Source organism: Giraffa tippelskirchi, chromosome 9 (genome assembly GCF_054371585.1).
Source record: "Giraffa tippelskirchi isolate mGirTip1 chromosome 9, T2T-mGirTip1v1.2.pri, whole genome shotgun sequence".
Classification (NCBI taxonomy): Eukaryota; Metazoa; Chordata; class Mammalia; order Artiodactyla; family Giraffidae; genus Giraffa; species Giraffa tippelskirchi.
This window is the reverse complement of record NC_137283.1, coordinates 112,221,020-112,238,847: the sequence shown is the minus strand read 5'-3', so window position 1 is coordinate 112,238,847 and position 17,828 is coordinate 112,221,020. Positions and strand designations below refer to the sequence as shown.

The window sequence follows — 17,828 nt, the reverse complement described above, 5'->3', positions numbered from 1 at the left end:
GAATTCCTGTCCTCAACTTAGTTGAAATCTCAGTGGAATTTGACATGGCTGAATGCCCTTGCCTCCTTAGAACACTTTCTTCCCTGAGCTTCTATAGAAAAACTTATCCTTACCAAGCCCTTTCTCTTACTTCTAATTACTGAATTACAGTGGGGTTTGCTCCTCAGCCTCCTTTTCTGTAGTCTTTCTCAGATGGTCAGTTTCACAGCTGAAAAGAGCTCCCATATGTTGATGTTTCTGACTTCATCTTGAGCTTCAACTTCACTGACAAGTCTAAAGAGCATCTCAAATTTAATATGTCTGAAGCAGAACTCTTGATCCTCTGCCCCACATCTGCTCCTTCGGCCAGGCTTCACTATCTCAGTGAATGGCAACTCCATCTGAGACCAAAATTGATGCCCAAACCTAGGCATCAATTCAGACTCTACTCCTTCCCTTGCATTCCCCATCTAGTAAATTAGGAAGTACTGATTGGACTAGTCACAAACGATATCTTAAATCTCAAGTCAAAGCTATCATCCCTCAACTGACTATTCCCACAGCCCCCTCTATTTCTTGGGCTCTCACACACTCTAGCTTCAGGGTTGATTGATGGCAAGCACTGGCAGAGACTGAAGGGCAGCCCCCTGGAGGGCTTCAGCTTCCAGCAGGGAATACTCTGAATCTTCACATTGTCCTTCTGGGCCTTGAGGTAGTAACAGTTTCTTACTGTTGCTAATCTCTGGGTTTCCTTGACATCCTATTTGACTTCCCAGCTCTTCCAACAACTATACAACAATCATCCCATGTTAAATTCCCTATATTTGAAAGTCCTAGACTTCTTTCCCTTTCCCAACTGGATTTCAACTAAAACCAATTCTATTTACTTATTATAGCTTTGCCACCGGAGAAGGCAATGGCACCCCACTCCAGTACTCTTGCTTGGAAAATCCCATGGACGGAGGATCCTGGTAGGCTACAGTCCATGGGGTCGCTAAGAGTCGGCCACGACTGAGCGTCTTCACTTTCACTTTCCCTTTCATGCACTGGAGAAGGAAATGGCAACCCACTCCAGTATTCTTGCCTGGAGAATCCCAGGGACGGCGGAGCCTGGTGGGCTGCCGTCTATGGGGTCACACAGGGTCGGAGACGACTGAAGCGACTTAGCAGCAGCAGCTTTGCCACATTGAAATCTAAATGAAATCATGTAACCTACATGAAAACAGGACCTGAGTGCCCAGAACACTGCTGCTGCTAAGTCGCTTCAGTCGTGTCCGACTCTCTGTGACCCCATAGACGACAGCCCACCAGGCTCCCCCGTCCCTGGGATTCTCCAGGCAAGAACACTGGAGTGGGTTGCCATTTCCTCCTCCAATGCACGAAAGCAAAAAGTGAAAGGGAAGTCACTCAGTCGTGTCCGACTCCTAGCGACCCCATGGACTGCAGCCTACCAGGCTCCTCCATCCATGGGAGTTTCCAGGCAAGAAGAGTACTGGAGTGGGTTGCCATTGCCTTCTCCGGCCCAGAACACAGCCTAGCCTATTTTGCATACTCAATAAATATATTTTAAATGAAGAAAGTATTCAAGCATTTATGCACAGCAACAAGTTCTTTGGATTATATACAGTTAAAATATAATAACTATGATAAAACTTAGAATTTTACTAGGCTCATCAGAAATGTTTAGTTTTATAGAGCAACCAGAGCAACTAAAGTCATCAAAACCAAAATTTAAAAAAATAAAATTAAAAGTAAATAAAAATAGGCAAAGGGCTGAAATGACCTGAATATAAAGAAATTACTTTCTGAAGGTCATTTCATTCCATTAATTTGGGTACCAACTTCAAGTTATTTTTTAAAAGTTTATTTTATCTATAAAATACATGCTTTCATTAAATGCATCATTACTTTCATGACCCTTGTAATCAATCTTTTTCCCTTTCTAAACATGAGAAACAAATAAGACAGACACAAACACTTATATTGATGAGCTTTAAAAAATACGTGGGAGATAGCTTAAGGGAAAAGGAATTAAAGATAGCTTTATGATAAAATCTACATTCAGGGCAGAACTTAAATGACTAAGGATTCTGAGAGCATTTCACAGCTCAGAAAATACTCAATCCAAAGTAAAATGGACCCTGAGCAGAGCTTGTATAAAAAAAGAACAGATGAGTAATTAAGGCCTACTTTAAGACGCTAAACTCTTTTCAAAAAGAAAATTGTGATCAGGGAGCTTTTCTTTCTCTTTAAGTATAGGGATTTTTTTAAAGTGGTAAAACAGAGATTGCAATTTGAAGGCCAGCTCACTGCACCTGCCTCACAGGCTGGTTTTGTTTGTCAACACAAAGAGTTTTTTTATTTCACTTTGTTCGGTTTTTAAATTTGAATTTGACACCAACATTAATAAATGATTCAATTTCACATAAACATCTGGAATTCTGATTTCTCTACGAAATTAACCCAGTGCCATGATGGGCTTACCTGAGCAGCAGATGATCCTTAGCTGGAGCAGGCTTTCTGGACAGCCCATCACTTCCCCCCGGGCCTGATATTCACCCACCTTAACTAATTTAAGTTCCTTGCTTGGTCCACTAATGGTTGGTATTCACACATGCTTCAAGAAAAGATCTCATTCCACTTTCTGCTAATTCAAAATCTCTTACATTTTCAAATCAGGATTACTTCCATTTTTACTTTACACAAAGGCAGTTCGTAAGATGGAATCCTAGGGTCAGAGACTTAATGGTTGGTGTTTGCAAACTCAGATTGAGGAGTCAGGTAAATAAAGGACCTTTAATTGTCACTCTGGTATTTAACTTATATGCGGAGTACATCATGTGAAATGCCGGGCTGGATAAAGCACAAGCTGGAATCAAGATTGCCCAAAAAAATATCAATAACCTCAGATATGCAGATGACACCACCCTCCTGGCAGAAAGCAAAAAGGAACTGAAGAGCCTTTTGATGAGCGTGAAAGAGGAGAGTGAAAAAGTTGGCTTAAAACTCAACATTCAAAAAACTAAGATCGTGGCATCCATTCCAATCACTTCATGGCAAATAGAGGGGAAAACAATGGAAACAGTGAGAGAGTTTATTTTCTTGGACTCCAAAATCATTGCAGATGGTGACTGCAGCCATGAAATTAAAAGATGCTTACTCCTTGGAAGAAAAGCTATGACCAACCTAGATAGCATATTAAAAAGCAGAGACATCACTTTGCCAACAAAGGTCCATCTAGTCAAAGCTATAGTTTTTCCAGTAGTCAAGTATGGATGTGAGAGTTGGACCATAATGGAAGCTGCGTGCCAAAGAATGGGTGCTTTTGAACTGCGGTGTTGGAGAAGACTCTTGAGAGTCCCTTGGACTGCAAGGACATCAAACCAGTCAATTATAAAGGAAATCAGTCCTGAATAGTCATTGGAAGGACTGATGCTGAAGCTGAAGCTCCAATACTTTGGCCATCTGATGAGAAGAACTGACTCATTGCAAAAGACCCTAATACTGGAAAAGATTGAAGGTGGGAGGAGAAGGGGACAACAGAGGATGAGACTGTTGGATGGCATTACCAACTTGATGGCCATGAGTTTGAGTAAACTCCGGGAGTTGGTGATGGACAGGGAAGCCTGGCGTGATGCAGTCCATGCGGTCGCAAAGAGTCGGACATGACTGAGTGACTGAACTGACTGAACTTCCCCCAAACATGAGGCCTCTTCTGGCTACTTTGGCATGTGTGTAGGGGACCATGGCTGCAGCTGTATGCCTCGGGAAGCAGTGAAACCCTTACTCTATACCACCAAGATATATTCCCTGGATTCTTGGGGTCTTAACTTTCTGTTTACTGTAAGGAAGCACCTCAATCTCGGCAGGGCACTACTCAATTAGCTTCCAGACAAAGATTGTTTTATCAGTGGTATGGATTTTATCCAATTTTCAAAGCAAATATTGAAGATATTAAATACTTCTAACACTTTATCACACACCAACTGCCTTTAAAAAAAGATCATGTGACTTTTCTCAGATTCAGAAATTTCCTTTTCTGCTGGGAAATATTCACTGATTTCACTATTCATTAGGACAAATCCTTGACATTTGAAACAAACCTTAAAAGCTGAAAACTAATTCTCATAAAAGCCCCATTTATTTTTGCATTAATTGGTAGGTAGTTGACTTTAAAAATTGGCTTTAAAACTACATAGAAATTGAAATTTTTAATGGCTTAATGACATTAAAGCATATAATTTACATCCTCACAAAAGCTTTTGTCTCTTGTGGTCCCATTTTTATCTCCCTTGATTCTACAGTTTTATAATGGTAAGCATTATAAACATGCCCAGACAGTTAAAGAGATACTTCCTAAATCCATATTTGGGGATAGGAAGGAAAAGGAGCTGCCAATTAAAAATGCAATAGAGCCCACTATTGTTAATTTATGGCTGTGAAACACACAACTTTTTCTCATTTTGGTTATTCAATTTGGGTAACTACTCAGTTGCTATGTGAAATAACTTGATTTTCCCCGTTGATGTGCAATTCTTCTAATGCCATCTTTTGGCATCCTGACTGATGATTGGATAAATTCACTAGACTTTTACCATGAATCATTTAAATTACTCTTTTGCATAAAGGTTTAAATTGGCTTTGGAGCAGCCATTAGAGAATTTTTTAAACACTGTTTTGTTTTACTTTTCATGACACTATCTTGTTTTCTGCACTGGATTTTTTCCCCTCTCTCTCAAGGTCATTACTATTAATTGTCCTCTCCCTTCACATTACAAGAGTACAACAAAACATACCTTCCAAACTCAAAGGCCAAGGTTAGGGAACAGGTACAATGTAAAAACAGAACCCTCCCATCTATTAATACTTTCCCTACAAACCTGATATGTCCACCCCTATGAAGCCACTTCCCTCCAGGACCTGGACTGTCCCATCTCCTAGGTTTTGGTTCAACAGGCAGGATCAAAAATCAATTGGACTTTATAAAATTGTAGCTTCAACAACACCCAAAGACTACAAATCCACCAAAGGAAAACCTGACAATCTATGTCTAATTTTCCACATGGAGCCTGGGTCACAGTGTTGGACCAGAAGGAGTAGAAGTCAAGGTCCATTGTCAGGAAGATCTAGCAAACCACAGGACCAGCTGCTATATATATAGCTAGAGCAGAGATCTCTCTCCTCTGTCAGAAAGTCAACGGTAAGTCACTTCTTTTGGATAAACACCAAAAGCACATGCCTAATCTCCAGAAGACTGCTACAAAACTATTATATATTACCTGGAAGAATAAGAAGAATGGCATACTGTTACCTGCGTATGAATGCACTGGATGTGAAAGAGCTGTGCTGCCCAATACTGTGAACAGTAGGTACATGTGACTGGTCCAAACTGAGCTGCGCTCTAAGTGTCTAAAAAACACACCAGAGTTCAAAGACTTAGTATGAAAAAAACAAGCATGAAAAATACTTCTCATTAATAATACGTATTTGATTATATATAGAAATGATACTTTGAATATGTGCTTGATAAAAATACATTATTAAAATTCCTTTTACATATTTCTTTTTACTCCTTTAATGTGAATTTTTAACAGAAAAACACAAATTACATAATGCAGCACATTTCTATTAGATGGTGCTATAATAAAATATGAGTGAACTTTTGCCTTATTGTGCTGGTTGATTTTATGTGTCAACTTGACTGGGCTAAGGGAAGCCCAGAGGACTGGTAAAGCATAGTTTTACTGGATGTGTCTATGAGGGTGTTTCTGGAAGAGATTAGCATTTAATGCAGTAGACTAAGTAAAGGAGACTTGCCTTTACCAAGGTAGATGAGTGTCATCCTATCCACTGGGGGCCCAAATAGAGCAAAAAAAGGTGAAGGAAGCATGAATTTCTTCTTCTTGAGCTGGAACATCCATCTTTTCCTGCCCTTTTACATCACAGCTCCTAGTTTTCAAGCTTTCAGCTGTGAACTGCATCACACCACTGGCTTTCCTGGTTCTTCAGCTTGCAGATGGCAGACTGTGGGATGTCTCAGCTTCCATAACCTCATGAGCCAGTTCTTATAGTACATTTCCTTTATATCTATCAAGTTGATTCTATTTCTCTGGAGAACTCTGAATAATACTTATACTGTGTGGAATCTGGGCTTCCCTGGTGGCTCAGACAATAATCTGCCTGCAATGCAGGAGACCCAGGTTTGATCCCTGGGTTGGGAAAATACCCTGGAGAAGGAAATGGCAACCTACTCCAATATTCTTGACTGGAGAAATCCATGGAAAAAGGAGACAAGCGGGCTACAGTCCATGGGGTTGCAAGGAGTCGGACATGACTGAGCAACTAACATAGACACACACATATGAAATCTGAACCTGAGGGGGAAAAGTACATAAGAGGGGAACAGTGAAGAGAGGAGCTTGACATGGCATCCTGGGAGCAAGAAAAGGTGATGTCCAGGGGCCAAGGAACCTAGATGTGCCCCCCCAGTGGTAGAGGCCTCTGTGCATCAGAGCACAGAGGTAAGGGAAGGAGGATTTCAGAAACCAAACAATCATTTTCCTGGCTTCACCATTTTGCCTAAGACTGGGCCTTAGGACATGGAGTGGGCACCAGCTTGATATTCAAATGTGGTAAAATTACAATCTATGTAGTCATTAAAAGCTCTACTGAAATGGCTTTATTTCTGCTTAAATGGAGTTAAATACCTACTGTTTCTATAATTTTTATATGACTTAGCTTAGGCCATAATAGTTTCAGTCAGGATGAATGGTGAACACAAACTACTCTAAAATTTCAATGGTTTAAAATAGCAAAAGTCTATTTCTTTTTCACATCCACCTGTCCATCATGGCAACGTGCCTCCCTGCTCCATCATGCCTTTACTCCTTCTTCCTGGGACTTTGCCAACCAAGCATCATGGCAAGGGGAGGAGAGACATGGGGGACCACAGGCTGGCTCTTAAACCTTCTGCTCAAAAGTGCCACACAGCACCTCTACTAACATTTCATTTGTCAAAGTAAATCGAATGACCCTAGCTGAGTTCACTAGGGCAGGAATGTATAACTTAATTCTCCTGTAGAAAGAGTTCTGAGGAATAGAAATGGAGTTACTTAGCCAACAGTAATGCCACAGTACCCAAGTGGTGGGGCCTCGTGGAAAGATTGGTGTCCCTAAATGCTTGAATATGCCCCTGCATGGTAGATATTGTGTTGCCTTCCTAGCATGGTGCATTATCTAAGAAGTGCATCCTCCCTGACATTCATAGCCTCCACTTCCCTTTCAGTTGACTGGACCAGGGATGAGCTCAGAATTCTTGAATTCCAGTGTAGGGTTCAGGCAGAACTGAACTCCATTTTTGTCCATATGCATCACAGAGGAAAAGCTGACAGATAAAGTAGATGTAGAAAGAGATGCAGACATGAGACTATGAGAGACACATAGGAGCAAATGATGTGTGGCTACCCTGGTTCCTGAGGGTATCCACTTACCAGCTTTAGCGGCAGAGACATAATGCCTCTCTATGCTTCATGGCTGATAGATGCCCCCTTACCATACTTTCTTTGGCTTCTTTATTTGAGTCACTTTCTCTTTGGGCAGGTTACAGCACTATAGCATGGTGGTTCCATCTAGACTTTAGAGGCAAACTGACTGAGTTAAAAGCATGACTCTGCACAATTATGTGCAACTTTGGATAAAATGCTTTTTCTTGAGCCTCCTCTATAAAGTAGAGATAAAATTCATATGTAATCTGAGTGTCATCAGGATTTAATGACTCAGTATATATCAAAGCAGTGATATAAAAATGTCAGCCCTTATTACCGTATTATTATTACAGTCAAAAACTTGGAAGTCCTTTTTCTGAGATGTAGTTTTGTGATTCCCAGCAGCTATTGCACACAATATCTCTTTTAAGAAAGTTAATGTTGATAGAATTATCTGAGATCTACAAATGATTAGGTTATGAGGTGTCCCCATTTCTCCTAATTGACTATCTTTGCTACTGCTGCTGCTGCTAAGTCGCTTCAGTTGTGTCCGACTCTGTGCAACCCCATAGACGGCAGCCCACCAGGCTCCGCCGTCCCTGGGATTCTCCAGGCAAGAACACTGGAGTGGGTTGCCATTTCCTTCTCCAATGCATGAAAGTGAAAAGTGCAAGTGAAGTCGCTCAGTCGTGTCCGACTCCTAGCGACCCCATGGACTGTAGCCTACCAGGCTCCTCCGTCCACGGGATTTTCCAATTGGCTATCTTTACATGATCCAAATATACCAAACACTTAATCACCCCAAATGTTCTTAGCAATGATACTTTTGGACAAAGAAAGAAGGCAAATAACATACCAACAAAACTTGCCCAAAGTGTCCACAGGTTCAGCTGGCAACTAAATAAGGATTTAGATAAGCAATCCAAACACACAGAAGCATCCTTATTTATCAGCATTCTAAATTAGCACTCTTGAGATCTGTCAATCATACATAAGAATTCTCTGTTTTTCTCTGGCTTTTAGTACGTCCTCCAGGTTAAATTTATTCCAGGCATCCGTATGCTCAAAACATATGGAAAAGAGGGACAAAAGAACATTTTTCCAAAAGATTCTTTTTTATTTTATTTCTAAAAGAAATATTTTCTTGTTATAAGATATTTTTCAATGTTTTCCCCTCTTGACTGAAATTTAAGAATTAATTATGAAATTTGTTTGAAAGTGAAAGTGAAGTCGATCAGTCATGTCTGACTCTTTGTGACTCCATGGACTGTAGCCCACCAGGCTTCTCCATCCATGGGGTTTTCCAGGCAAGAATACTGGAGTGGGTTGCCGTTTTGTTCTCCAGGGGATCTTCCCCACCAGGAATAGAACCAGGTCTCCCACGTTGAAGGCAGATGCTTTACCCTCTGAGCCACCAAGGAAATTTGTTTAACCTACTGATATTGGTGGTGGAAGAGGTTGATTTTTACTATTGATTATGAGGAATAAAAACCTAATAATCCCATCTTGTATACATAAATTTAAAATATTAAGTCTCTGTCCTTGAAAAATCTGGATTCTAAGTGAACAAAATAGGATAAGTCAAGAAATATTTGGGATTTTTTTAGAGATTTTTTTTAATGTGGACCACTTTTAAAGTTTTTATTGAATCTGTTACAATACTGCTTCTGTTTTATGTTCTTTGGTTTTCTTGGCCACAATATGTGGGATCATAGCTCCCCAACCAGAGATTGAACCCACACAGCCTACATTGGAAGATGAAGTCTTAACCACTGGACCTCCAGAGAAGTCCTGAAATGTTGCTTTAAATATGAATAACTAACCATCAGTAATGCTATACACTTTCCCCTAAGACCTTTACCTTTAACACTTCAGTTTGCCTTTCTCCACCTCCCAAATAATGCCTTCAGAAATTCTTCTCCTCTTTCCTCATTTCCTTTTCCAAAGTCTCGGAGATCCCTTACTGGCCCAAACCTGTATGTGTTATAGAAATGAAATCTGATAAACTTTCTCCAAGGAGAAGATCTAGGCCCTGTATCCAAGAGAAACATTTTGGAAAAGATGTGTCAAGTAGTTATGTGGATACAAGAAGACCCTTCTGGATACCTGCCCATCTCTCCAAACCTGTAATCATCCACTCTGTCTCCAGCTGATGCCAACTCTATAAACAAAAATATTCTGATAGGCAGTCAGAGGTCCATGGGGTCATATTCATAAGGGTGTTTGATTATGAACAAAATCACATTGTTAGAAGATGACATGATCATTTACAAATTAGGATTGAATATTGTTTTAAAATCAAAGACAAACAACGTAATCACAAGAGTTGCTATATATAATTATCTCAAGAAACATTGGAATTTAAGCTTGTTTAAAGGAAGTGAAAAGAATTCTATCACTACTGAAAAATTTATCTAGACAAGATATAAAGCACCTGATTTCTGCTTTCACCTAAATCCCAAGAAGTACATACTATGTCCATGATGGGAGAATTTTTTTGCCCTCGGGTAAATTGGGACTTAAATTTGAGCATTATTGCTGCCCAATTGTTTCCTTCAAATGCCTCCATTTATTTACTTGCTCAAAAATTTATTTCTTCAACATTCAAATGTCTTGAAATAAAAGGAAGAAATGAAGGTAGAATTTGAAGAGCTTTCACAAGTTTAAAGTTTAAACTGAAAAAATACATTTATACAAAAACAGTCCACTGAATTTTTATATAGCTTAACCAGTGCATATTACAGGTTACCTGTGGAGAGAACAACTCCCAAATAATGGACATCTGTGGCGAGTATTCTTTTTCTTTTTACAGATGGAACCAAATAGTCTCAAATCCTACAAGGGGCCAAATATCCTGGTAATATATGGTTAAAATATGTAATCCAGATGCCTCTGAATATAAGCCTATGTTATTGGTATCATTAAGACCTGACAAAATACGGTCCACTGGAGAAGGGAATGGCAAACCACTTCAGTATTCTTGCCTTGAGAACCGCATGAACAGAATGAAAAAGCAAAAAGATAGGACGATGAAAGATGAACACCCCAGGTCAGTAGGTGCCCAAAATACTACTGGAGATCAATGGAGAAATAACTCCAGAAAGATTGAAGAGATGGAGCCAAAGCAAAAACAACATCCTGTTGTGGATGTGACTGGTGATAGAAGCAAGGTCTGATGCTGTAAAGAGCAATATTGCATAGGAACCAGGAATCTTAGGTCCATGAATCAGGGCAAATTGGAAGTGGTCAAGTGGGCCTTAGGAAGCATCACTATGAACAAAGCTAGTGGAGGTGATGGAATTCCAATTGAGCTCTTTCAAACCCTAAAAGATGATGCTGTGAAAGTGCTGCACTCAATATGCCAGCATTTTGGAAAACTCTGCAGTGGCCACAGGCCTTGAAAAGGTCAGTTTTCATTCCAATCCCAAAGAAAGGCAATGTCAAAGAACACTCAAACTACTGCACAATTGCACTCATCTCACACACTAGCAAAGTAATGCTCAAAATTCTCCAAGCCAGGTTTAAACAGTTTGTGAACCGTGAACTTACAGATGTTCAAGCCGGATTTAGAAAAGGCAGAGGAATCAGAGATCAAATTGCCAACATCTGTTGGATCACTGAAAAAGCAAGAGAGTTCCAGAAAAACATCTATTTCTGCTTTACTGACTATTCCAAAGCCTTTGACTTTGTGGATCACAACAAACTGTGGAAAATACTTCAAGTGATGGGAATACCAGACCACCTGACCTGCCTCTTCAGAAATTTGTATGCAGGCCAGGAAGCAACAGTTAGAACTGGACATGGAACAACAGACTGGTTCCAAATAGGTAAAGGAGTACGTCAAGACTATATATTTTCATCCTGCTTATTTAACTTATATGAAGAGCACATCATGAGAACGCTGGGCTGGATGAAGCACAAGCTGGAATCAATATTGCTCAGAAAAATATCAATAACCTCAGATATTCAGGTGACATCACCCTTCTGGCAGAAAGCAAAGAGGAACTGAAGATCCTCTTGATGAGGGTGAAAGAGGAGAATGAAAAACCTGGCTTAAAACTCAACATTCAAAAAACTAAGATCATAGCATCCATTTCCATCACTTCGTGGCAAATAGTGGGGGAAACAGTGGAAACAGTGACAGACTTTATATTTTGGGGCTCCAAAATCACTGCAGATAGTGACTGCAGCCATGAAATTAAAAGCCACTTACTCCTTGGAAGGAAAGTTATGACCAACCTAGACAGCATATTAAAAAACAGAGACTTTCCTTTGCCAACAAAGGTCCATCTAGTCAAAGCTATGGTTTTTCCAGTAGTTAGGTATGGATGTGATAGTGGAACTATAAAGAAAGCTGAGCACGGAAGAATTGATGCTTTTGAACTGTGGTGTTGGTGAAGACTCTTGAGAGTCCCTTGGACAGCAAGGAGATCCAACCTGTTCAACCTGAGGGAAATCAGTCCTAGATATTCATCGGAAGGACTGATGCTGAAGCTGAAACTCCAATATTTTGGCACTGATGCTAAGAATTGACTCATTTGAAAAGACTCTGATGCTCTGAAAGATTAAAGGAGAGAGGAGAAGGGGATGACAGAGGATAAGATGGTTGGATGGCATCACCAATTCAATGGACATGAGTTTGAGTAAACACCGGGAGTTGGTGATGGACAGGGAGGCCTGGCATGCTGCAGTCCATCGGGCTGCAAAGAGTCAGACACAACTGAGTGACTGTACTGAACTGAAGACCTGAATGATCCTAGAGTGGATTTCACAATTCTTTCCCTTACCAAAAACATCTTAAATATAAGGAAATCAATCAAGGAGGATACTCTAAGCAAAAACTTTGGTTGCTACATAATCAACAAAAAAGAACAGTGAGTCCAAAAGAACAAATATAGAAGAAGCAACAATATAGCCTGGTAAGTCAATGGATATGCTGAATTATATTATTTAGAAATTCATCACATTCTAATTTGATTTCCAAGAATAGCAGGAGAACTAGTACTGGTCTAGTTGAAAAGGCAAATGAAACCCTAACACAATCTTGGATCATTAAGGCTCACTGAAGACCTCTCTCTAATACACACACACACACGCACACACATTCAAGTTCCACAGAGGAAACAGATAAATGTTCACATACATAATATGTCTCTCAGAAAACAAATCATGTTTTCTCCTTTCTTTTTTCATTGTATTGTTGTGTCTTGGTGTCTTGTTGCACACTCTTAATAATATCACTTGCTTAGTTCTTAAGAAACCTTTCATAGATTTTGTAAACGAAGGTCATATAACAGAAAGACTGGGATAATAACTCTTGAGTCTGAAAAGGGCAGAATTCTAAGCTGTTTTCCCACAGGATTGCTGTTTCTTAGGCAGTGCTTCTTGGTTATTCAATTAAACTAGAAGGCAGAAAAGCACCCCATGCAGCACGTAGTCTCGCCCTCCTCCTGCATCCGAGTAAACCTGGACACGCCAAGTTTCTCAGCAATTGATTCAGAACCAATTTGTGGCAAACAAATGCTTTCCCGCTACTTAGAGTGGAAAGATCTCTCCATGCACTTTTGTCTAGACAGTCTCAACTACAGAAATATAATGTGTTTGCTAGCCCTCCAGTGATTTATTAAATGCCAAATCCATACAGCACAGGCACTAGAGCTTAAGAAATGGAAAAATAGCTTACCCAGTGGACTTGTAATGACTTATTAAGATTATGTTGGCAGCAAGACTTATACAGTATCAATAAATAATAGCAATCTATCAAATAACTTTGGTTGAAATAGTAATGTTTAGAAATATCTCATTTAAGGTGGATGAAATGCACCCACTGGGGATTAGTGACATGGAAAATATTCCCGTGCAGTGATGTAAAAGAATCTCAGGTCCCCTACAGCAATTCTGCTTGGAATGTCAGTTGCCTTTTAAAAAATAAAAAGTAAAGCCAAACCTTCAACTAAAACTCGGTTTCAAAAATGAAAGGCACGGACCAAAATCTGTCCAAGAGAAGACAACAGCTTTTTTATATGAAAAATCCAGCACATATTCTTCATAAATGCTCTCAAATTAAAAATCGGAATATTATTATTATTCCTATTTTAATTTTTGCTTTGATAATTCTATTAAAATAGACTCTCCTGAATTCTCCAACCAAATGTTAAATTCCGGTAGATATTTCAACAAAGGAAGATGAAAAAAATTGTTTTATGTTAAAAATTCTTATTTTATAGTAAAAGTATCTTTTGATAGATGTTTGCAAAATAAAATTTATCCATAACATCAGAGTCAAGATATTGTGTTGCCAGGTATCTACCAGTTATGCTGCACTGTATAGCAACGAGAAATTTTTTAACTGTTTCTTTGCAAAACATGATATATTTTTGAAAGGCAGCATATTATATGTGAAACTGATCGTTATAAGACTTTTGGTAATATATTAATAGATTATTCATGAAGGTATTAACTATTGTTAATCTCTAATTTATAACACAATGAAAAGCACTCTTGCTAAAAAAATAGATGTTTATTCACTTTCTTTGGGAGACATTATTCAGAGATCATCTAAAGATTCATTAATCTTTAGAAAAAAGATACGTTCTTTTTGATCAAGTTGGTGCAGCTAAAGCAATTTTCTCAAAAATAATGAATGATTGATTTCCCCAATTTGTTCTTTTTAATATTTAGACATTCATTTTCCCCCAATTTGTAATTAGACATTTGACAGCTATAAGATATATATCATTCCTCTGAGGTTCTTCAGATTTTTTCTCACAGAAGAAAAAGCACCCTACTGGAGAGTGTTTTCCTACTGTCTTTTCCTGATGTGTCTCCTCCACGGCCACACTGGGAGCACACATCCAGAAGAACTATTAGTGAGTAAGGAGGAGGTGGCAGGCACAAAGTACTTTGGGAACTGTCATTTTTCATTTGCTATGAAAATAAATCACTTAAGAGGTGACTATCAATGAGCTTAAGTTCATTTTCTAAGTTCATATTAATTATTATTTCCACAAAACTTATTTAGAGCTCTTAAAATAAGAAAATTTTGTGCCTCGGGTATTTAACATATATGTGGTAATAGTTAATGTTTGTTTTATATCAAATATCTGTTTAACAAGAGCTAATATAAGGCAAAACCATTTTAGCTTTATACACTTAGATTTTAATTTTAAATTCAGTTTAAATTTAAAATGAGGGGTCATGTAGGCAAATGGTAGGCAAAAATGTAACTTGTGTTCCAAATATTTTGGACTTTTATTAGGAATGATTTCAGTACTTTTTTCTTTTTTGGCCGCACAGTGCAGCACGCAGTATCTTAGAGTTCAATGGCCAGGGATCGAACCTGTGCCCCCTCCTGTGGAAGTAGTGAAGATTTAACCACTGAGCCACCAGGGAAGTCTCCAGTACTATGTTTATTAAGCGAAGTCTTCTGCATGGTGTTAAATAGTAAGAAAAAATACATAATTTGATCATTTTAAGCTAACAGCAGAAAAGTTGACATTCCACATGGAAATTGGTTCTGAATGTTATTTACTGGTTGACTAAGTTTGAACTTTTTTCCTAAATTTGTTTGGAGGCTGAGATATCCACCAAGAATCCAAAATAAATGAACACAGACCTATGCTAGAGCACATGCCACTGTAAGATTTCACAATACTTAGGACAGAATCTGATTTCAAGATAGCATTTAGCTACCAACAGCGACATGCTAGAAAGTACTATCACAATGCTTTCAAAATAATCAAAATAATCTTCGCAACATGTGATTCTATTCTTCCAGAAGGATAATAAGGTGTGAATGTATAATAAGCTCATTTCCTCATGTGCAAAATCTCAATCCATTTACCTTTCAAGTACACTTTCTCATGGAGTCCCCATCAAATGAAGTAGTATACAAAAATAAAGACAAAGGCCCCTCAAATCAGAAAATCCCTCACAAGAAAGCAGTGGCAAGGGTTCCTAGGACAAAGGTTCCCCAATATCTCAACTATGCACCAGGTCCAGAGAACAATCTTCTGAGATTAGACTAGAAGTCTTCACGAGAAATTTCTTCAAGAAGTAAACTTGAACCATATTTGGACAATAATTACATGGCTAGGGAAGTTTGAGGGTAAATTAGTGGTAGATACAAAGAAAATTAAACATATGTAAAACCAAGTTTCAAGCCAAGGAAACAAAAAAAACTAGGAAAGAAAATGAATGATATTTTACATACTCTCTAGTTCAGCTTTATTAGTATTTGCACACTCCTCAGAATGTAAACACCAAAAAGCAGTCTACCAAAAATTAAGATGTATTAATAACTAAACTTAATGCTTGGGGCAGAAAGTGTTATTATGTGTGCCTATGGGGTCATGATTGCAAGGTTTAGTGAATAAAAATACAGGACATCCAGTTAAATTTGAATTTCAGATAAATAGCTAAAAATGTTTATGTATGTCCCAATACTGTATGCATAGGGGTGGAGGGATGAAAAACAGCTCTATCTTCACATTTTCTATAATGGGGAGTTAAAACTAAAAAATCAGTTAAGTAGCATTACAAGCCAAATAAGGAAATAGTAAAATATTTGAAAATGGTTGCCCCTCAAGCAAAAAATTATGAGAAAGAAAACGGCACTGTTTTGTACACCAAATATTTCTTTCAACAATTTTACTCTTTCTTTACACATAGAACTTGATTAAAATATAAACATAATTGTTTAAATAGATTTTGAAGCAAACATAATAAAATGATATGATTTGAAAAAGCAAAGTACATACATCTTTATTAAATTATTCTTACTCATTTTTTTCTTGGGACCCATCAGAACTATTAAGGAAATTTCAACAAATATTTAAAGATTTGCTTTGTAAAGGTTTGCATATTGTTGGACTATTTGGGATTATGATGGTGAAAATTATGGAGGAGCTTGGAGTCATGTCTTTTTTATTGTGATTCAACAAATATTTATTGTTAACCTATTATGTTACAATATGTTAACCTATTATATTCTTAACTACCCCCAACGCTGGCTCTTCTTCTACATTTCTCTTTCTCTTGGTGGGCCTTCCTGTTTCCAGGCTCCCGGGCGAAGTGGTTTCTGAAGTACAGTTTTGATTCTTCAGCCCTACTTTCCCCTATTGTATCAGTTCAGTTCAGTCGCTCAGTCGTGTCTGACTCTTCGCGACCCCATGAATCGCAGCACGTCAGGCCTCCCTGTCCATCACCAACTCTCAGAGTTTACCCAAACCCATGTCCATCGAGTTAGTGATGCCATCCAGCCATCTCATCCTCTGTCGTCCCCTTCTCCTCCTGCCCCCAATCCTTCCCAGCATTAGGGTCTTTTCCAATGAGTCAACTCTTCACATGAGGTGGCCCAAGTATTGGAGTTTCAGCTTCAACATCAATCCTTCCAATGAATACCCAGGACTGATCTCCTTTAGGATGGACTGGTTGGATCTCCTTGCAGTCCAAGGGACTCTCAAGAGTCTTCTCCAACACCATAGTTCAAAAGCATCAATTCTTCGGCGCTCAGCTTTCTTCACCGTCCAACTCTCACATCCATACATGACCACTGGAAAAACCATAGCCTTGACTAGACAGACCTTTGTTGGCAAAGTAATGTCTCTGCTTTTCAATATGCTATCTAGGTTAGTCATAACTTCCCTTCCAAGGAATAAGCGTCTTTTAATTTCATGGCTGCAATCACCATCTGCAGTGATTTTGCTGCTGCTGCTGCTGCTAAGTCGCTTCAGTCGTGTCCGACTCTGTGCGACCCTATAGACGGCAGTCCACCAGGCTCCGCCGTCCCTGGGATTCTCCAGGCAAGAATACTGGAGTGGGTTGCCGTTTCCTTCTCCAGTGCATGAAAGGGAAAAGTGAAAGTGAAGTCGCTCAGTCGTCCGACTCTTAGCGACCCCATGGACTGTAGCCTACCAGGCTTCGCCGTCCATGGGATTTTCCAGGCAAGAGTACTGGAGTGGGGTGCCATTGCCTTCTCTGGCAGTGATTTTGGAGCCCCCCAAAATAAAGTCTGACACTGTTTCCCCATCTATTTCCCACGAAGTGATGGGACCAGATGCCATGATCTTAGTTTTCTGAATGTTGAGCTTTAAGCCTATTTGTATAGATTAGAAATATAGAAGGAAAATCACAAATTTAGAAAGACCATCTCAAAAACCAATTATCAAAATTTGAGTCCATCAAAGCCAATTCACCACAGAGTAAGTTAGTCCTTCTCCCTGTCCTCAGAGATTTTACAGGCTTATCCCTTTTTGAGCACAGAATTGGCATAAGGTACCCACCCACATTCACAGATCTTTGAGGAATCCTCCTTAGTCTAATGCCTGCGTGCTCAGTTGCCTCAGTTGTGTCCAGACTCTTTGC

General features: G+C 39.1%; 1 long non-coding RNA gene across 3 annotated transcripts in view; it reads right to left on the bottom strand.

Moving 5' to 3' along the window:
* Nucleotides 1-17,828, bottom strand: part of LOC145521162 (uncharacterized) — a 483,033-nt gene that overhangs the window by 283,518 nt on the left and 181,687 nt on the right. Inside the window, exons 3-4 of one of the 3 annotated variants that reach the window (XR_014065185.1) lie at nt 9,325-9,437; nt 5,291-5,388 (exon numbers count right to left, since the gene is read on the bottom strand). The exons of 1 other annotated variant lie outside the window; for it this stretch is intronic. This is a non-coding gene — a long non-coding RNA (uncharacterized LOC145521162). The remainder of the gene's footprint in view (nt 1-5,290; nt 5,389-9,324; nt 9,438-17,828) is intronic. One more of the 3 variants, XR_014065184.1, reaches the window with a different exon arrangement.